This window comes from Ochlerotatus camptorhynchus, unplaced genomic scaffold (genome assembly GCF_037179485.1).
Source record: "Ochlerotatus camptorhynchus isolate MF236.1 unplaced genomic scaffold, CSIRO-AGI_Acam_v1.1 ptg000078l, whole genome shotgun sequence".
Lineage (NCBI taxonomy): Eukaryota > Metazoa > Arthropoda > Insecta > Diptera > Culicidae > Ochlerotatus > Ochlerotatus camptorhynchus.
Window position 1 is genome coordinate 1,852,636 of NW_027040568.1, and position 22,787 is coordinate 1,875,422.

The window sequence follows — 22,787 nt, forward strand, 5'->3', positions numbered from 1 at the left end:
TGGATAGCTATGAATGTTTGTTTACAAAGTCACTTCCAAAATGAATGACAAAAAATTGAGTACTGAAGGAATAAATCTGGGCCTCCACTTGCAAATCTATGACATACGGTCGAATGAAAAAAGGACGAATGGACAAAAGATCGTTGGGACAAAAAGCCGTCAAAATGATCTAATGGCCGAGGGGTGTTGGGCAAAAGGTTGAAAAAGACAATATATTGATTAGACAAAACGTCGAATGCAATGTTCAATATCTTTTAACTGTCAAAGAATTGCTGAATTGCTTAAGAAAGAGCCAATCCCAAGAGTAAGAAATAACTTTCAAGCATGTGCAGTTGGAGTATTCATAACACGTAAAACAAATGCAGGGCTGTTACAACATGCGCAGATTTCGCAATTATCGCTGAATTGCCGCATATTTGCGTTAAAATTGCGAACGGAAATGAAAATACAATTTATAAGTACATGTAGCATAAAGTATAAAACGCGCAAAAATTGGTCAACTTCAAATTGGTGTATTTCTGTTAAAAATGCATAAAAAACCTTGAAATACTGCATTTGGAAGTTGAGTGAATCCGACGTTCTCACACGCCAAGTTGGCAAAATTGCTGGATGTGGCCAAATCGACCATGACAAACGTTTTAAAAGTGTTCGTGGCGTGTCTGTCGACCGCCAGGAAGCCTGGAAGCGGCGGCAATCGTAATCCGGACGTGGCAGCGACGATGAAGAAGGTGGCGGTGAAATATAAGCAGAATTATAACCTCTCCATCCGGGACGTCAGTGACAAGCTCAATGCCTCGCATACTACTGTGCAGCGGGCCAAGAAACAAGCCGGGTTGTCGACGTTTAAGAAGGTGAAGGTGGCGAACCGAGATTACAAACAAAACACGTCGTCAAAGCAGCGGTCCCAAAAACTGTATACGAATCTGCTCGCAAAGTTCGACTAGGTCGTCATGAATGACGAAACTTATGTGAAGGCGGATTTCAAGCAGCTTCCGGGACAGGAGTTTTATACCGCATCAGGAAAAGGAAAGGTGGCTAAAATTTTCAAAACCATCAAACTATAGAAGTTCCCGAAAAATATCTAGTCTGGTAGGCCATATGCACGGGTGGTCTAAAAAGCGGCATTTTCATTACTACGGGAACCATCAATCAAGAGATCTACGAGTGCCTGGAAAGGCGGCTGCTACCATTCCTGAATCAACATAATAGACCTGTACTGTTCTGGCCGGACTTGGTGAGCTGCCACTATGGGAAAAAGGCAATCGAGTGGTACGATGCGAACAACGTGGTTGTAGTACCCAAAGACCACGACGCTCCCAACATCCCAGAACTCCACCCTATTGAACGGTATCGGGCCTTGGTCAAACGGAATCTAAAAAAAAAACTAAATAATCCATGGAAACCGGCGTTCGGCGGCGAATAAGGTCGATGAGACCACTGTGCAAAATTTAATGGAAAGGGTTAAGCGGAAGACACGGCAGTTCAGATTTGGCAAACAAAAAGAATAAAGGAACATTTTTAGCCTTTAAATATATGAATCGAACTACCAAACGAAAAATAAAACGATTTTTGTGATATGAATTTTGACTGAAAGAAACGATGTTTTTGTCGACCAATTTTTGCGCGTTGCAGTCTTTACTAAAGAGGGCGTTGAAATTCTGTTTAACTTGCTTCAGAAGATACCCTAACATGCTCTGCAATATGCATTCAATACGCTTAGAAGTCTTCTGGAACGACTTGCAATGTTCTACACACTTAGTTTTTTCTACCGAGCTCGGCTGTGCAAATCTCGGTAAAATAAGTTTCACTGATTTTCATTCACATTCACTGATGACATTAACTAGTTAACCATTTTTATGGATGATTCAGATCTTCACAAAACCTCCTCGTTGCCCATAATCATATTACAACTCCTAAAGGCTGACTAAAAGTAAATTGGTACACACAAAAAGATATGTAATTCGTGATTCAATGAGTTTAAAAAAGCCATTGCTTTACGGTCCTTTTAATAAAACTACGGCATTAGATGGTTACATTGCTCCAGTTTGAACGAAATCTCGAACCTTCCTCTTGATGGAACCCATCAGCGCTCGCACAGTGGAAACGGACACGAAATCAGCGCATTTCTTTCATTTTGCCCGCATTTGCTGGGTGCCCTTGACTGCCCCGCCGCTTCGTCGAAGTCGGCCAAGAAGAAGTTCGTCGCTGCTCTGAAATTGCCCAGTATTTTTCGATTAGTCGAAATTCCGGGCCATACGGAGGATTCATTAGCTTGGGGACAAAATCGATCTTGTTGGCAGTATACCACTCCAGAACCACCAGAGTAGTGGCAGCTGACGATTGGTTCCGTTTTCAGACCACAACTGCAAATCATAGCCTTCCTCGCGAACTTGTCCGCAAACACGAACTTCCCGGCCCATCTCCACGTTCAGTCGTGATGTAAAACTTTTGACCGGGAAGCTGCTTAAAATCGAATTTTACTTTATTTTACGTCATCGATCAAAGTGGTACAACCCTTGTGTTTCGTCAAAACACGGTCGTTCAAGAGCCTTGCACGCTTTTTGGCCACAGAATTCTGCTTCATGTGCCGGTTCGGATGTTTACTGGCTTTGTACAACTCGTATCCTTCCCTGGCAAGGATGTTTCGTATTGTTTGAAAGTTGGCGTTGTACCCTTCGGCCACATCTCAGATCGAAAGACCGGGTTTGGCTTTAACACACCCTCAACACCTTGCTGCGCAGCTGACGATCCATGGTTCAAGTTTTTTCGTAGGTCCGCTGATTCCTTTCCACACTCAGGGTTTCCTTGTAGGTTTGAGCACTGGACAAACTGATCTTTTCGACATCTTCAGTACTTTAACCAGCTTGGAACCGGATCACTCCGAATTTTCCAGGTGTTTGTGCACAATATTTTTTCTTCTTTCGAATTCCATTTGACGTTATTTCTGAACGCGATCGACTACTTTGATCAAACTTGCACTAGTTTTTCTCTATCGAAGTGTAAGCAAACCACTGTCAAAGATTTTCGATTCCCAACACTAAAGGCGTGCTAGCGGCGCGTGAGGGGCGTACCAATTTACTTGTAGTCAGCTTTTACTAAAACACATTAGTACAACAGCAAAACCTTGGAGAAAAAAAATCAATAATTCAACGATTAGTTTAATTAAGAAATATGTTTTACTGTTGTGGAACTTCTGAATTAACTTTCTGTGACCCCCATGATAAACAGGTTTAATACACCCTCCTTGAGAAAAGGCAGTTTTATTTTTACCGTTTTCACTGAAATTAACGAAACAATTACGTATATCCATTGCTTTGGGAATAAGAAATAACCTATAATCATTTATTTTTCTTCAATGGCAGGTAATATAGAAGTAAAGATTATTTTCGACAAGACTGCAAGCCTCTAAGGGAGGAGAGAATAATGAAGGAAGGTTGAAGGCCACAATATACCATATGTGCCAAAAGACCGGAATCCGACAAATCTGCCGCGGTGCCGTCCTATCCAGGATATTTTCAGTCTATTGAGCTCCATGGTATACAAGGATAATTGTAAGGCCAAAGACACCAAGCAACTCACCAACAGGATCAAAAGCTACATCCAGAAAATCGATTTGGCAGCCATCCAACATGTTCCAATATCAAGACTAAACTGCGCCGCATGGCGTACCATGGAACATATGCCAATATTTACTAAGTTCAGTTTGAAGACTTAAGTTAACACTTTGTATGAAATAAATCAGTTTGAACTAAACTTCACTTGTGTTTTTTCGCGACTCATTCTTATCAATTTCATTTTTAGTGGACACCCATTATATTTCAAAAAGTGATGGAACAAGACCTACGTGGTTTAAAACATGTCACATGCTATTTGGACGATGTATTGATTGCTGGGAAGAATTGCCTGTGGTCATATTTTAACACTCCGAATACGGTGGGTAAAAAACTTTTCGCCGACTACGAAGCCTCCGAAAAGCGTGTAACGGCAAGTTTGCAGTAACATAATTTAGCCATTTCTTGATGAATTTCAAAAATTGTGGTACCCTAGGGTCTTTAGATTATTTTGACCTTAACAAATGAAAGTAGAGGCGTATACTTTTTTTTAAAGCGAAAAGAGTCGTTACACGTTTTTTTTAAAGCGTGTTTATGGGTTTTGCAAGTGGCTTAAGATCTATAATTTAGACCAATGTGCAAAAATGTTCATAATTAGCCAGAATTCACTCATTGTTTATATATATGGATCCTGAAGACACCAGAACGGTTCTCGAAAGATCCGGAACATCCGTAAAAGTGGTAAACTCACGAACGTGATCCTATAGCTCCGTGTTTTTTTTCGAAATTATTATGAATTGTGAAATAAGAAAGAATTTGGGGTCGTGACATAAACATGGACCTGGACAGCCATGGTACCGTCCTCCGGAAAATCCGGAACATTCGTAAAAGTGATCAATCCACGAAACTTATCCTAGAGCTCCGCCGTTTTTTTTTTTACATTAGGAATTGTGACATAAGATAGTATTTGGGGTCGTGACATAAACATGGACCCATGGTCTTCGAAACATCCCCGGAAGATCCGGAACCTCCACAAAAGTGGTCAATCCATGAACGGTGATATTAAAAAGAATTTGGGGTCGTGACATAAACACCTTGGGACTGTCCTCCGGAAGATTCATAAAAGCTGTCCATCCATGAAACTGATCCAAGAGCTCCGCAGTTTTGTTTTTCAAATATTAGGAACTGTGATATAAAAATGAATTTGGGGTCATGACATAAACATGGCCCGGATGGCTATGAGCATCAGCCAATCAACGATCTTGTTTATAAGAAATTCTTCAAAATTTTTGTAATCAATGTCTTCAGCATCAGCTGAGGATTTCAAAATGGCTGATGCTTAGCCACAAATCTTGAATTGAACCAGCTAACTTTAACTGCGTATATGTGTCCATGCACATTTAGCAATACAGTTGAATTCGTGCAACCTGGTGGGGTGGAGATCTAGCCCTCACGTATGTGTTGGTAGAGGGAAAAATGTAAACATTTCAGAAGACGATTAAAAAAACACGGAGCTCAAGAATTTGTTGAATGGAATTAGCACTCTTATGGATATTCCGGATCTCGCGGAGGATGATCTCATAACCATCCTGGGCCATGTTTATTTATTTATTTTATTTATTTATTTATTTATTCGTCAATCAATCAAATCGTAGACTACATATTAACATTAAGACTTATGTTCTATGACTTCGCAGGGTTCTGAAATATATTTTTAATTCTGTTGAGGGCATATTTAGGTCAATCATTTCACAATGATGATTATAAACAGTCATCATCTGATTTACCGGTCCAAATTTAGCGTAATTGGTCCGATGGCGATCTACTGCGAACAACTGTCGATTGCGTAATTGTCGGGAAGGTGCATACAAATTTAACCTTGACAATAGATCAGCTGAGTCAATGCGTTGCGAAATGATATTGTTTAATAAAGAAATCTTTGCGTAATCCCGACGTTCTTTCAATGTTTGAATGCTGATCAGCAAGCAACGTGCTTCATATGACGGGAGAGGAAAAGCCGTCCAACCTAACTTACGTAATGCATATAATAAAAATTGCTTTTGGATTGACTCTATTCGTTCTTCATGCTTTTTCATATAGGGTGACCAAACAACGCTACAATATTCTAAAATTGACCTCACATAAGCAACGTAAAGTGATTTAATTGTATAAGGATCTTTAAAGTGGAGACCGAAACGTTTTATAAAATTAAGCATATTGCCTGCTCTATGTATTATTGTGTTATAATGGTCCACAAATGTCAATTTAGAATCTAGAATAACACCTAAATCTCTTACATTTTCACATTTTTGAACATTTTCATTACCTAATGTAATACAAAGATTTTGTTTGTTTAGTTTTCTACTGTACGTTATAAGATTACATTTTTTGATATTTAGTTTCAATAAACTTTTACTACACCATCTGTAAAAAACATTTATTTCATTCTGAAACACATTCATATCGTTATCGCTTCCTATTTCTAAAAATAGCTTCATGTCATCAGCGTATATAAGTACCTTGATATTTTTTAAAATAAGAGAGACGTCATTAATGTACAAAATAAAAAGAAGAGGACCTAGGTGCGATCCCTGGGGAACCCCTGACGTGACATGAATTGGCTTAGATGTTTTTTCGTTGAATCTTACAATTTGCTGGCGATCAACTAAATACGATCTAATCCAGGTGATGAGCTCCATCTCAATTCCCATTTTTTTCTAATTTAAAAATCAGCATTGGGATATCAATTCTGTCAAACGCTTTGCTGAAGTCTGTATATAGAGCTTCTACTTGGTTACCTCTGTCCATTACATTTAATACAAAGTCCACAAATTCCAAAAGGTTTGTGGTGGTTGAACGGCCTTTAAAAAATCCGTGTTGTGCACTAGTTATTCTTTGTTTTATTTGGCCAAAAATGTTTTTATTTATAATTGATTCGAAGAGTTTTGGAATGCACGAAATGATAGCAATCCCACGATAATTTCGAATATCGGATTTTTTACCTGATTTATATATGGGTATTAAGTAAGATTTTTTCCATACCTTCGGGAATATACCGGATTCAAGCGACATATTAAACAGCCAGAATAAAGGGGTTGTGAGTTCAGATGCTAAGTTTTTCATAAAAGTAGGTGGGATTCCATCTGGTCCAGAACCTTTAGTGGCGTCCAAATCTCGTAGGCCATTCCAAATATCATGACGCGAAATGTTATTAACGCCAACAGTAGTTGAAAAGTCAGGAAAATAAGAAAAATATTCATAATCACGATCATTATCTGAAAATTTCGTGTATGTTTCTTGAAAAAAAGTGGCGAAAAGATTACATATATCATCAGAATTATTACCTTCCTTTTCATCCAATGTCATTTTTGATGGAAAACTGCACGATTTCATTTTAGTTTTGACGTAATTGAAGAAGTTTCTTGGACATGATTTAATTTCATTCTCAGTTTTTATGTTATACTCAGAGAGTGCCAAAGAAATTGCATCATTGAGTTGATCACAAATCCTTAAATACTTTTCGAGATTATCACGATTTTTATGTTTTCTGTATAATTTGTGAGCTTTTTGTTTACGATTTTTCAAGTTAATGATATGATTAGTGAACCAAACCGGATATTTGGAGGAATAATTGCGTCGTCTCCTTTTTAATGGAATTTCCTCGTGAATTACGTCAAACAGAATTTTATAAAAAACCTCCACGGCACATTCAACATTTACCTGATCCTTCAAAATGGTTTTCCAATTTAGTCCATTGAATTTAGTTTTAATATTATCATAATTAGCATTTTTGTAGTCGAACACGACCCCAAATTATTTTTTATATCACAGTTCTTAATATTAAAAAAAAACCGCGGAGCTCTAGTATCAGTTTCATGGATTGAACACGACCCTAAATTCATTCTTATATCACAGTTCCATGTGTTTTCGAAAAAAAAAACTGCGGAGCTCTAGCATCAGTTTCATGGATGGACCACTATTAGGGATGTTCCGGATCCACCGGTGGACGGTCCCATGGCCATGTTTATGTCACGACCCCAAATTCTTTCTTATATCACAGTTCCAAATGTTTTCGAAAAAACTGCGGAGCTTTAGGATCAGTTTCATGGATTGACCACTTTACGCATGTTCCGGATCTTCCGGAGGACGGTCCCATGGCCATCTTAGTCCATGTTTATGTCTCGACTCCAAATTCTATCTTATATCACAGTTCCAAGTGTTTAAAAAACGCGGAGCTCTAGGATCAGTTTTATAGATTGACCACTTTTACGGATCATCCGGAGGACCGTTCCGTTGTCTCCAGGATCCATATGTAAGAACCATCACAGTATTCTGGCTAATTATGTACATTTGTCCTAATTTATCTAAATTATAGATACGACTAGACGACCCTATTTTTAATCTATTTAATGTCAAAATAATTTACAGACCCTAGGAATTTTAGAGATACCGCAATTTTTGGAATTCATCAAGAAAAGGCTAAGCTATACCATTGCAAACTTGCCGTTACACGCTTTTCGAAGGCATCGTATTCGGAGTGTTAACGGACCATGTCCATAAAAGGTTGAAACTATCTGGGAAACGAAGGCTACACGGAATGTTTCAGAGCTCAAGGCATTTTTAGGATTGATCATTTTTTATGCTAAATTCATTCCTAATTTTTCGTCCAGTTTGAAATGCCTTTATTGTGTTTTAGAAAAGAATGTAAAGTTTGTATGAAGAGCTAAATGTTATTTTTTTTTTCTAGACTACTCTGATCTAGCAAAACCAGTAGTATTAGTTACTAATGGATGTAGCTATGGACTTGGAACGGAAATATCGCTTTGTAGAAGAAGAACGTCCAAGTTGTTTTGCATCTTTTAGTTTAAATGACACTAAAAAAAACTACCCCATTTTGCATCTAGAAGTACTGGCAGTTGTTTGTGCAGTAAGAAAATCCACATGTTTCTTTTCGGAATGAAATTTGTTACTTTCACAGATCACAAACCATTGATAGGAGATTTTGGAAAAAGAAGGAAAAAAACAATTTTCAGTGACTCGTTTATGTATTGGAATTATCTATCTATGACCATGAAATAATTTACATACCCTCTTCTAAGATGGAAAATGCAGACTTTTGCTCCTGCTTTCCTCTATCACATCCGGTTCCTGGTTTGAAATGTAAAGGCCTGCAAAATATGTTACCAAATGACATCAATGACAAAGAAACCTCCTTATTCTTCATTGATACCAACAAGCAGACCGTTTAGTAGATTCCATGCTGATCTTCATTATTTGGACGAAAAGGTGTTTCTAGTGGTAAGAGTAATAAAAAGTCCACCGTACCATCTTGAAATCAATGGACAGTCGAAAAAAAATGCTTCGATTGGTAAAGGATGTGTTTAATAGGTTTCTTCTAGATCACGACATGTAAAAATTGGACACGGATTTACTAGTACGTTGATAGCCAATTTCTATCTGAAAAAATATTATCGTATAAATCCAATCTTGGATTTGATTAATCCCAAAATTAGTTTAAGAAGCTTTTACACTAACTTGTATGATGATTACTCCAACGTGGATTCTAGCAAACCTGATTATTTCAATGATGACTTTGCTCTGCTAAAAAGTGTGCTTTGATTTACTACAAACATAATAACAAGGCTGATATTAAAAGATGGCTACCTGCAAGTAGGGTTTCAGTAAATGTTTTCCAAATTTTGCTCAGTGATAGAATCACCACTGCGTTAAAACAACAAACCGTAATAAGTGGAGAAGGGAGGATGATTTTGAAAATGTTGGAGACATCTTCGATCCTTGAAAATATTTTGAATTCTTGTAAGAATATCCATTATTATAATATTAAATCACAGAAAAACAGACGTAATTTTTCATTGTGCATCTTCGTGCACGCATTTAAATGTTGATTTGAATATTATCAGTTCCACGAACTACTCGCCGCAGTGCTGGCATCGGATCACTTTAACGTTTCTATACATTGTATAGAACTTTTATGCAATATTGTTTGCGAGTACTCGAGCAAGCTTGTTTTCCGCGAGAAGCCCGAGAGATGTCTTTACTGAGGTCCTATGTTTTGAGATACTATGTTTTCAATAAAAACTTTTTCAAGGAGTGTCTGTTTGTCTGTGATTAACTTTTAAACTAAAGGAAGGAGGAGTTGAAGTGATGTTAGTGAAGATATTTTAGATACGAGATACGAGTTATGTTTAGAGTTAAGAGAAAAAAGAGAGTGAGTTTTCGCTATCGAATGTGCTTTATTTTATACCCACATCACATCGACTCAAATTGCAGATATTCCATATTCAAATAAATGTCATTAACCCAACCACTGTGCAATAAAATTAGCCATGCCTTTTTTCGATATTTTTATATTCACGGATGTAATTTTATAACCATTAGACCCATTACATACACTATTGACGAATGCTGAGCCTCCAATTCATCCAACTATCGCCCAGTATGGCCATTAAACCATCACCAACTTTACTGCATTGGATGGGTTTATTGCTTCCAGTCCAGACGAGGGAACGATCATCATGTGCATCACGTTTTCCAAACACTAAATTTCGCCGAAACATAACTTTGCGTCATTCTCGAACCATCAAGCGCTGCGCCTCCCCTCCCCTTCATTCTATAAACATCCAACCCGGATCAGGGTCCTTTTCCGCTCGGTTCAAATGTTCGCATGGCATAAAAGGTGCGAAGCAACACACTGAAAAGCAACCTGACACGCCGAAAATAAAACAAAAAGAATGAAACCAAACAACTCCGCACGATCACGATCGGTGTTGTGTGATGCAAAGACCCTTGCATTAGCTGGCCAAAATAAGCTAATAATATTTGTTTGCTGCAAACATGAACCCAGGGCAATTTTCAGCGCAAAGTTCTAAAAAGTGTAAGAAGTATTATTCTTTCCTTTATTCTACCTTTCTCACGACACACATTGGGGTAGTTTTCCATTCTAGCTGGCCAAAAATTAGAAAGGTCTGTGTCTAGGGGCACGAACGGAAGCTTGATGTAGGACCGCTAGTGGACGGAACAACTATGTTGATAATTTAGTTCTTAACTATATCCGTTTTTGAATTGGTGGCCCAGAAAAGGGCCGGTTGTTTTTCAAATGGTGGCCACACCAGTGCAAGTCGATGCCGACCGGATGATGGCAGTCATGCTGCCTATGCTGCTGCTTTCGTCGTCGTCTAAGTGATGTCACATAAACAGATTTATCTGTAATGATACAGATTTTTCTCAACATGTTGAAACAGATAGCTGTATATACAGATCACAGATTTTTTTTAATATGCTGATTTTTCAGATTTTTCAAATAAGTGGAATATATGATTAACTCTGGATTGTATTTATTAATTTCCATCTGATGTTCAGATGTTCTGATTGCTTGTTAGAAGGGATGTTAGTTTTTCATTCTTATTGTTTAATTAACCATATCACATGGCGACAGGTACTATGATTTTTTTTTTTTTTTTAATCGGTAAACAAGCCGTTTTAACAACCCACAAGCTGATTGATTACAGTTTGTGAAAACAGCAACAACCTAACAACTAACTGACTTTTTTACCTAGGGGATGAGTACTTAAGGGGGTTAGATTTTGATAAGTTCTTTAGTGGGAATGACACTGATGAAGACAATACTTCAATACAGTTTTTGATTCGAACAGTCTACTGGATATTTTGACATTTAACTAGTGTAATATCAGAAATTAAGAATTTACTATGCAATTTTACTAAACATCTTAATAAAAGTTATGTGTTGGGACAAAATACAAAAAAGTTGATAAAACATATGAACACGATTGCAATAGAGAAATGCAGATGAAGCCATCCCAAAGTTTTTCACAAAAAAAATACTGAATACGTTAGCTATTCGAGCAACAGCTAGCGAATTCAATATCCTTTTAATCTGCAAAATGATTAGATAAAGTTGAAATTTGGTTTTATTAGAAGAATTTGAGAAAATTAAACATCGAGCATAACATTTTACATATAATACTTCATAAAATGTCAATGCTGATTTTTCATTTTATAAAATTATTGGATAAAAAAAATTGACAAACAATTTGTTTGTTTTGTGTAAGATTTATCTATTATCACTCAATATTTTATGTTACAAGATCTTGAAAGATCTCAAATAATAGCAGCATTAATGCGTCATTAATGTTCAATAGATTTCATTACAGAATATTAGAGAATATGTTAACTTTCATACCATGATATATTGGAATAATATTTGAAAAAAAAAAACATTTATAACATTATATGAACGAATCCTAAATTCAGCCAAATTAACTGATATCATGTGGAATAAATACTTCAATACCTGTTTGATCAATGCACATTGTTTCAAACAGATTCAATCATCCCAACAGCAAGCAGTGCAAAAAACTACAACGATCATTATGAACTTTGAATCAGAAATGAAAAGTATGAAGCATTGTTCTTCTATCTTTTGGGTTTACAATGCAACAATTAAAAATTAATTTTGGTTGATTTTGTAGATCGACTTTTGGCCAGCTAGATTAGAAGATACCCCTCTGTGCGTCAACGACGATGTTGCTGTCTGTTCTTCCTTTCTATTTCCGATGCTAGGCGGGTGTGTGTTTATGCTCACTTGCCGGCTAAAACATAAACAACCAGCGGTCAAATTGGTGCAAACCACCTTATGCTACCTGGTGGTCATCGACCAATAAGGAAAATGTAGATATCGAAGAATGAGCGCTCGTATGAACTCAGAGAACATTTCTGTGGTGATTCACTCTATTGATTCATACTTTTTTGTAAATTTACTTCAATCGTGTGAATGAAAACATACATGAATGATAATGATTGCCATATGATATCATCCGACAAACAACCACTCTGAACCATGAAGCATCCAACATCAATCGAAAAATGTGCTGGCTGCGCATTTGAGGGTTCTTCTTTCGGTTTTGAGTGGCCGACGCAACAAGTGACGGCATAATCCGACAAAAGAACGAAAGGGAACAGCAAACTGCATCATCATTATTTTGATTGTTATTATGATGATGCTGTAAGTCACCTGGAAAGAATGGATCCAAGAATGACTGAGCTAAGGAACAAATGTCTACGTAGAATTTAAACACATCCGGGAAATTCTTCTCTAGCAATTTTATCTCTGTGTAAACCGGTGTCGAAAAACTGAAATATCACCTTTTTTTTCCTTGATTTGTTAAACGTCAATCTTGTTTCCCGTGCTAAGCACCAATGCTACCGACGGCAGGAAGGCAGCTCCCACACCTGGACCCTACCTATCGACCCATCAACTCATGAACCGGGGACCAACGGCTTTACTTCCCTTCCGAAGGAAGGCGTGATCAGATATGTTATGCCTCAGAACATCCCGGTGGCGCCGACTGGGATTGAACCCAGGCCTGCTGTGGTGAGAGGTAATCACGCTTACCACTACACCACCGGCGCCGAACTGAAGTATAACTTGATAAACATGTTTTATCAAGGCATGGCAACGATAGCAAAATCGGTTGGATGAAATGAAAAAACGCGATATTTGTGATTGTATTTATACTCTACACATAAACGCATATTAGAACCACTAGCAAAATCATGCAGCAGAGAAAAAGGCAGTTGAAACCACCGCACATTTTCTTTTTTATTGAATCGATGAATGCATACATGAAAAAATTGACAAACACTTGATCCCAGGATGTGTGTAAAAATTCAAATTCAAATTCACATCATGAAAAGGGGATCAAGTCTTCCCTAATTCTAAAACCTACGTTTCCCAACCCCCTGCAGTGAGATCCAGTAATTGAAACTGCCGAAAACATCAGCAGCGATGCTGCCCTATAACATATTTATGCCACAACCATGTTACATGAAATGCGGCAAAGTGGCACAAAATGTAATGCCCTAAAAACCATTCTTAATTTCCCGCAATGGTCAATTCCAAATTGATATAGTTTTTTTTTTCGAATTGGCAAGCACAATTGAATCATGCTTTACTATAACTATAATTTACTATAACGCTATCAACATGTTACACTATAACATCGCTATAACATGTTATTATGTTAAAAATAACTTAAACGTTGAAACTTGAAAGCAACAGTTCCATGTTGCTTCTAAGACTCAAATACATTTGTAAGAATTCTCGGAATTCCTTGAAAACTTTCAGGCCTTGTGATTTTCCAGTTTAATTTTTCATAATGTTTTCCTTCCTATAATTAATGTTTTAAAATATGGGAAGGAAAACATTTTAAAAAACCAAACCTGCCAAACCTGAAACCAAAATGTCCAGACACAATAATAAACTTTTGTAAATCTTAGAAAATCACGAAGCCTTGAAGTTTTCAAGGAATTCCAAGAATCTATCAAAATGTATTTAAGTCTGTGTATCCAAAATGGCAAACATAATAAACATTTTCAATTCGGCTAATCGTCCATGTGGCAAACATCCTTTCGGCCAAACGCCTTTATTCCAAACGTCCATATGTCAAAAGACCTGGCCCAACAACGGCACTAACACCCAGGGTTGCTTCCACTCACTTGCTATAAAAAGAATATTCGGAATTTTGAAATCATTACATGTTATAATGAAAATTTGAACTTGTTAGATACAAGAAGAGATTGAAAGGCAAGTATTTGTCGCATACAATCTGTCTATTTCACTTTCAGAGTGTCCCAATCAGCTAATTTATGGTTCGTAAGCGTACACTCGGAATGAGCGCTCACGAGTCGTAAAATCGCTGATTGTGACTATCTGCAAGCAAATTTGACAGGTTTCGTGTGTCAAACACTTGCCTTTCAACATTTTCTTGAATCAAACATGTACAAAATACCAGTATAGCATCTAATGATTTCAAAATTCTGAAAATATGTTTTTTATAGCAAGTGAGTGGAAGCAAGTCTGCTAACACCCAACGCTCGCTAATTCATTTGGTAAGACTCTTTCTCTTTGCGTGTAATATCGGTCATTCATTTGATTGCCAGTCTCTGTTGTACGTCAACAACGCCGAGGCGATATCTCAGTTTATTCTCCAACAACATGACGGAAGCGCACGGGTCCAGAAACGCCAATACTGCGATCGATTTTTCACCATAATAGCTATGTTTTGACGCAGCTTGCACTTGGTCAAAGTTGCTCGGACTTATTTTATCTGTCAAACCTAAACTACAACCCAGATAACCAGATATCGTATATGAATGCATATTTCAAATAGTAAATGAATAAACATTAAATCAGAATTGTATATCCTTCGAAACGAAGTACATTTGTTGTAATAAAAAAATCAATCTAATATAGTCGATGAAGTTGAACATTTTGGACCGTTACCATGTCTCTCTGCGTATCCATTCGAAAACTACATGCATTCCTTAAAAAAAGTTAGTTCGAACATTGGCGCAAGTTGCAGCTAGAATATTAGCGTCAATGATTGCTGCTAGCTCCAAAAATGCAAAGTTTTCAACAAATCAGAAACCATTTCATGTAACAGTCGAACAAAAAGGACCAAAAAATAAATTAATATTTTCAAATTTCACGCTTTGCAATGATTTCAAAGACAAATGGTTTTTAACAAAACAATTTGAACTAGTGGGCTTTTCAGGAAGTATGCATAAAGAAACAGAATTGCTCATTGAAGGTCAGAAAGTTAAGTTTAAATGCGATTTCTTCCAAAAACCGTTCAAATCATCGTTTCTTCATATTTATATTACGAAGCTTAATTCAGGAAACTTATCTAAAACAAGTTATTATAAAAGCAATAACCTTTTTTGCAAATTAGTGCCACTCATCAGAAACGAAGGGGTGGTATTTATACCTTTAATCCATACTATTCAGTGACGAAGATTCAATTGTGAAATCGTTGGTATCAAATAAAGGATTTAAAAATGTATTTGAAAAAAAAGACACATTGCTTGTTCATTTTTATTTATTTGTTTTATGTTACAGATAACAATGGATTGAAAAAAATAATATTCTGTTCTCTCCTCATATTTTCAACAATCAATCATAAAATCATTCATCTTCAGTGCTACTTCCGGTTTCACTTCCTCCGCTGTTTGACTCTACTTCATCCTCTTCGCTTTCACCATCCGAACTATCACCAGCATCCTGTTTGACGTTTTCGGAAACATCAGTGTCATTCGAGTTCCGTGAAATCTCCTCGTTTGCTGAGTCGAGAGTAGGTGCGTTAGACTTGTGGCCGTGTCGTTGTCTACATGCTGACTTACGAAGCTGACGATTGGTGGACCGGAATTTGCAATAGAAACAAGCGATTTCGACAAAACATCTCCAGTTTATTTGCAGTATACGATGGATCTCCAATCTTTACAATACTGCAAAGAAGTTGGGTCACATTTCCATATTCACGGAAACCCCTTTTCGCTTTATTGCTGCGGCTGATTCCAGTCCATGTCATCTTCGTCCAAAATTCACGTGTGAACAGGCAATCGACTACGGTGTAGCAAGCGTTGTCACCTTTGTCGTTGTAGGCATCGGGGATGATAATTTTCGAAAAGTATTCCAACTGAAAAGAATAATTTTTAAATGCGTTTACATATTTTTTTTTTTTCAAAGAGAAACGTACTTACATATTTTCGACACAACTCTTCGATGTTTAGCTTTATGTTCCACTGGATTAGCTCGTCTTCAGTGTTGATACGGGAATGCCTCTCCACCGAATCACCAGGTTTCAGTTTTTTGGAATCATCCTTTCTTTGAATTTCCAACAAGGCAGCAAAGCGGGCAAAGTTGATTTGATAGCTTGTTTCAAACACTTTCTCAACAGTCGCTTCGATGAACACCTTCAAATCAGCCTTCATCTGTTCGTAGCTCATCGATCCTATCAAATTTAAGAAAAATAATTTTTTTTTTTTTTTTTTTTTTTTTCCTTTTGGTTTGTTTTTTTCGTCGATCTTGTTTTCCGTGCTGAGCACCAATGCACAGTGGCTTATTTCGAGCAAAAAAACAGACGCAATTCAGAAACGGGTTTTCAGCTTACGGAAGATAGTGAATCTTATGTAAAAAATTCCGGGGAATCTCATGGTGTCAACCCCTTTCCGAAAAAATGGCAGGAAACGTCCGATTTCTCCCTTTTTCCCCTATAAATGAGAAATATTTGAAAATATCGATCTATAACAATCTGCAACCTCGATAAAGACATTCAAAAACCATTGTACCTTACGTAAAAAAGTCTAAGGAATCGAATGCCAGTAACCTCTTTGATGTCAAAAATCTTAAAGTGGCCCAATTCACCCGTTTTCCCCTATAAGTTGAAATTTTTGAAAATATTGATCTATAACAATCCGCAACTTCAATAAAGATATTCAAAAACCATGCTGCCTCACGTAAAAAAGTCCAAGGAATCGAATAACGTTATCCCCTTTCATGTCAAAGATCGAAAAGTGGCCTAATTCACCCGTTTTCCCCTAAATATTGAAATTTTTCAAAATATCGATCAATAACAATCCGCAACTTCGATGAAGGCGATCAAAAACCATGCTACCTTACGTAAAAAAGTCCAAGGAATTGAGTGCTGGTAACCCCTTCAACGTCAAAGATCGAGAAGTGGCACAAATTGCCCGTTTTCCCCTATAAGTTGATTTTTTTTTAATTTCGATCAATAACAATCCAAAACTTCTATAAAGACATTCAAAAACCAAGCTGCTTTACGTAAAAAAGTCCAAGAAATCGAATGCCGTTATCCCCTTTCATGTTAAAGATCAAAAAGTGGCCTAATTCACCCGTTTTCCCCTAAATATTGAAATTTTTCAAAATATCGATCAATAACAATCCAAAACTTCGATAAAGGCAGTCAAAACCCATGCTACCTTACGTAAAAAAAGTCCAAGGAATCGAATGCCGGTAATCCCTTCAACGTCAAAGATCAAGAAGTGACCCAAATCAACCGTTTTCCCCTATAAGATGAAATATTTTTAAATTTCGATCTATAACAATCCACAACTTCGATAAAGACATTCAAAACCATGCTACCTTATGTAAGAAAGTCCAAGGAATCGAGAACCAGTATCTCCTTTAACATGCTAAATCGAGAAGTTGCCTAATTCACCCGTAATCCCCTAAAAGTTGGAATTTTTGTAAATATCATTCTATAACAATCCGCAAATTCGATTAAGATATTCAAAACCCATGCTACCTTATGTAAAAAAAGTCCAAGGAATTGATTACCGGTATCCTTTTTACTTTCAAAAATTGAGAAGTCGCCCAAAACGCCCGTTTTGCTCTTGAAGTTGAAATGTTTTGAAATTTCGATCTATAAAAATACACAACTTCAATAAATACATTCAAAACCATGCTACCTTATGTAAAAAAAGTCCAAGGAATCCAGTATCGGTGTCCCATCAGTATATCCAAATTGGAGAAGTAGCCTAATTCACCCGTTTTCCCCTTAAAAGTTGAAATTTATCAAAATATCGATCTACAACGATCCGCAAATTCGATTAAGACATTCAAAAACCATGCACCTTTATGTAAAAAGTCCAAGAAATCGAATGCCGGTATCCTCTTTAATTTTCAAAATCGAGCAGTGGCTTGATTCGCCCCTTTTTCCGTTTAACTTGATTTTTTTTAAATAACGCTTCATACCAATCATCCACTTCGATAAAGACGTTCAAAAGCCATGCTGCCTCATGCAAAAATCCAAGGAATTGAAAACCGGTATCCGGTGTGAGGAGGAATGTAAACAAACATCCTTTCTCTCTTTTCATCTCACTTAAACCAGATGGCAGCACGCTACTGTCGTCAAGGCAAATAAGACGCTTGCTCATAATAGAAAAGAAGATGAATGATGTGTCAAAAACTCGGAAATGCGTTTTATGCTGCACAGTTTCCTGAGTTGATTGCTCAAGTGCATAAATATTCACACCTACCGGAGTACATCGAAAAATTGGTAACTATAATTAAAAGAGTCTTATGGCAGTAAGAAAAACTAATTTCATAACTGAACCATTTCAGCCATATCCTCTAAGTTTTGCGGATGAACAAGCCGGTGAGAGGTGCCATAAACGGTCCAAATATGGCAGAACGTATCTTTCTCGGAAAACGTCACCAGAGAACAACTTGGAAGACATGATGCGCCTCTCATTGACCTGGTCAGACCCGAAACACGCTGATCAAGATGTTCCAGCAGAACACTCACGGAAAAGAATAAAAGACGAGCTGTTTGAGCGACAGATGACATTTTACTATTCCGATCAAGATGATAGGGATAATGCCGATGAAGACGATAGCAATGTACAAAGTGATGATGAGGTGATGGGCGATGATGAATCAAATGAGAGTAAAGAGGAAAGCGATGAGGATGATACTACATGATAAAAAAGAATTAAAATTGATAACATTTTTGCACAGGTGCAAAGTCAAAGTCAAAACGCTTCTTATTATTTCTAATGAAAATGTCTTGAGCGGGCAACATTTGATTTGATTTCTGATCTTTGACAGTATAAAGGATGCCGGAATTTGATCATTTCAACTTATTGTTACATATGGTAGCATGGCTTTGGAATGTCTTTATCCAAGTTGCGGATTGTTATTGATCAATATTTTCAAAAATTTCAACTTATAGGAGAAAACGGGTGAATTAGACCACTTTTCGATCTTTGACATGAAAGGGGATAACGGTATTCAATTTCTTGGACTTTTTTACGTAAAGCAGCTTGGTTTTTGAATGTCTTTATCGAAGTTTTGGATTGTTATGGATCGATATTTTGAAAAATTTCAATATTTAGGGGAAAACGGGTGAATTAGGCCACTTTTCGATCTTTAACATGAAAGGGAATAACGGCATTCGATTCCTTGGACTTTTTTACGTATAGCAGCTTGGTTTTTGAATGTCTTTATAGAAGTTTTGGATTGTTATTGATCGAAATTAAAAAAAAATCAACTTATAGGGGAAAACGGGCAATTTGTGCCACTTCTCGATCTTTGACGTTGAAGGAGTTACCAGCATTCAATTCCTTGGACTTTTTTACGTAAGGTAGCATGGTTTTTGATCGCCTTCAACGAAGTTGCGGATTGTTATTGAACGATATTTTGAAAAATTTCAATTTTTAGGGGAAAACGGGTGAATTAGGCCACTTTTCGATCTTTGACATGAAAGGGGATAACGCTATTCGATTCCTTGGACTTTTTTACGTGAGGCAGCATGGTTTTTGAATATCTTTATTGAAGTTGCGGATTGTTATAGATCAATATTTTCAAAAATTTCAACTTATAGGGGAAAACGGGTGAATTGGGCCACTTTAAGATTTTTGACATCAAAGAGGTTACTGGCATTCGATTCCTTAGACTTTTTTACGTAAGGTACAATGGTTTTTAAATGTCTTTATCGAGGTTGCAGATTGTTATAGATCGATATTTTCAAATATTTCTCATTTATAGGGGAAAAAGGGAGAAATCGGACGTTTCCTGCCATTTTTCCAGAAAGGGGTTGGCACCATGAGATTCCCCGGAATTTTTTACATAAGATTCACTATCTTCCGTAAGCTGAAAACCCGTTTCTGAATTGCGTCTGTTTTTTTGCTCGAAATAAGCCACTGTGCAATGCTACCGACGTGCCAGGAAGGCAGCTTCCACACCTGGACCCTACCTATCGACCCATCAACTCATGAACCGGGGACCAACGGCTTTACTTCCCATCCGAAGGAAGGCGTGATCAGAGATGTTATGCCTCAGAACATCCCGGCGGCGCCGACTGGGATTGTACCCAGGCCTGCTGGGGTGAGAGGTAATCACGCTTACCACTACACCACCGGCGCCGTTAAGAAAAATAATTAACCACTGTTATTGTTGCAATAATTCACACCCCTGCCCTGCATTTACCTGCTATTTGAAGGTTAGCCATGTTGGCGTTCTCAACTGAAGGCGTAAAATACATGACACCATCCTGATCTACGTATAGGGGCTCAGAATCATATTCTACCGGATGTGTCGGAGACGATCATGTAAAAAAAAAAAGTAGATGTCCAATCGTTATTTACAACTAATATCTTAATAAAATACCCGTCAACATCTTAGTTGTGATAGGTAGCTGGTCCTTGGGGCATGAAGTAGTTCGCCTCCTCGTGGTGTGCCCTGGAAACGCTAATTATCGAACCCAAGGGAGAGATATTGCGGCTAAACGAACTACCGCAGAGAAGCCCTGCACAAACCCTCGTTGTGCAAAGGCAGGAGTGACGCCGGGTTCTTAGTGCTTAGCACAAGCAGCTGGTAAGCGGTCACATCTGTCCTAAGCTACCCTGTTGGACAGTTGGCTGGCTATCACGTCTGCTTAGAACCGAGGCGAACAACGAACAGCGAACAACAAGAGGAGGTTGAGAAGCCCTGCACAAACCCTCGTTGTGCAAAGACAGGAGTGACGCCGGGTTCTTAGAGTGCTTAGCACACGCAGCTAGTAAGCGGTCACATCTGTCCTGAATGGGCCCTGGACAGTTGGCTGGCTATCACGTCTGCTCTAGAACCCAGGCGAACAACGAACAGCGAGCAACAAGAGGAAGGCCCTGCACAGCTGCTCACTGTGCAGTAGCGAGTGTCACGTCGGACACAACACCTAGTGATGCGCCATAGCGCAACCGGCCCCCTCCCATGACGTAATGCTTTCGGGCGGTTCCGGGGAGGGCAAGGGCCTAGAGCACAGGGTAAGGTTTAGTGGGTCGGGAGAGCTACTTCTCCCATCCCCACACCCTGAGTTATCTTCTCAGGTGTCTGGGAGCAGATTCCCCCCTGTATAAAAAAAAAAAAAAAAAAAAAAAAAAAAAAAAAAAAAAAAAAAAAAAAAGGTAGCTGGTCCATTGGAACATGACTGCTTAACCCCACTTGTTGCACTGACTGAACTGAAATTGGCAGTACGACGGAGGCGATATTCGACTGCATAACGAGAGCAGGATTAGGTTGAACGGATTGCATAGTAGCAGCAGTCGGATGTAGAAAAGCAGCAGCGTTCAAGTTTTCAGCCGAATGCATAATCTCAGCAACAGAAATGTGCAGTAGCAACAGTGGAAAGCACAGAAGCAGTACCAGCATTTCGTTGCACAATCGCAGCAGCAGTTGGGAGTTGACACCTGGACGACATGGTACCAGGATGCCCAGGAGCCAGGGTGCTTGGAATCTTTGCAAAAGCAGCATTTGGTTGTAAGAGTTCAGCAGTGTCCAAATTCTCATCAGGATCGTCATCATCATGCACGAGTATAGTGGCCTGAGGATGCAGTGCTGGTTTTCCATGTTTTGCTGAATTTTCATTAGCGTCCGATAGAACTTTCCGCTTCTTACGACTACAATCTGAAAGGTTGGATTTGTTTTTATTCATTTGCACTACCAAAAACCTGTAAAAACGTCTAGCTTACCTTGCACCATCATATTGTAATCTTTCGAGGTTACTGGCTTCGGCTTTTTGGTCGGTTTGAGGCGCTTCCGCTTGCTATCTACATCGGATACTTCCCGCTTCGAGAGCTCCTCAGCTGCTCCTTCCGCCAGGTGATGTTCTTTGAATGTTTTGTAAACAATAACAGCAATCTTTTTTGTGGGTCCATTATACTCCTGTCCGCTGACACGCAGGGCTTCAATCTTCACATTCGGGAGTTTTGGTCTTGTTGACGTTGATGGTGAGACCCGCCGCAGAGGAGCGTTCCGTTAGGTCATTGAGCTTACTCTGCATATCAGAGCGCCGTTGTGCTAGTAGAGCAACATCATCAGCCAAATCGAAGTCGTTGAGATGCTCCATGGTGATAGGCTGCCAAAGCAGCCCACGGTTTGGTACACGGTCAATTGCACCTACAATGATCTCGTCGATTACGATGAGAAACAGTAACGGTGATAGTATACATCCTTGTCTCACACCAGTGACTACCCGGATAGGGTCGGACAAGGCTCCGTTATGCAGAACTCTGCACGTGAAAGCCTTATACTGCGCTTCGATGAGGTTGACTATTTTTTCTTGGGACTCCCTTGCGTCTCAGGGCGCCCCACAGATTCTCGTGATTGAGACGGTCGAAAGCTTTTACGTATAGTCAATGAATACCAAATAAAGGGACTCTTGGAATTCATTGACCTGCTCCAGGATGATGCGGAGCGTGACGATATGGTCCACACAAGATCTTCCGGCACGGAATCCTGCCTGCTGCCGTCGGAGAGTCGCGTCGATCTTCTCCTGTATCCGATTCAGGATAACTTTGCACAGAACTTTGAGAACAATACACAGTAACATGATGCCTCGCCAATTGTCGCACACAGTC

General features: G+C 38.4%; 1 pseudogene; it reads right to left on the minus strand.

Moving 5' to 3' along the window:
• Window positions 1-15,555: 15,555 nt before the first annotated feature.
• LOC135697814 (uncharacterized) lies at window positions 15,556-22,210 on the minus strand (annotated as a pseudogene).
• Window positions 22,211-22,787: the final 577 nt, after the last annotated feature.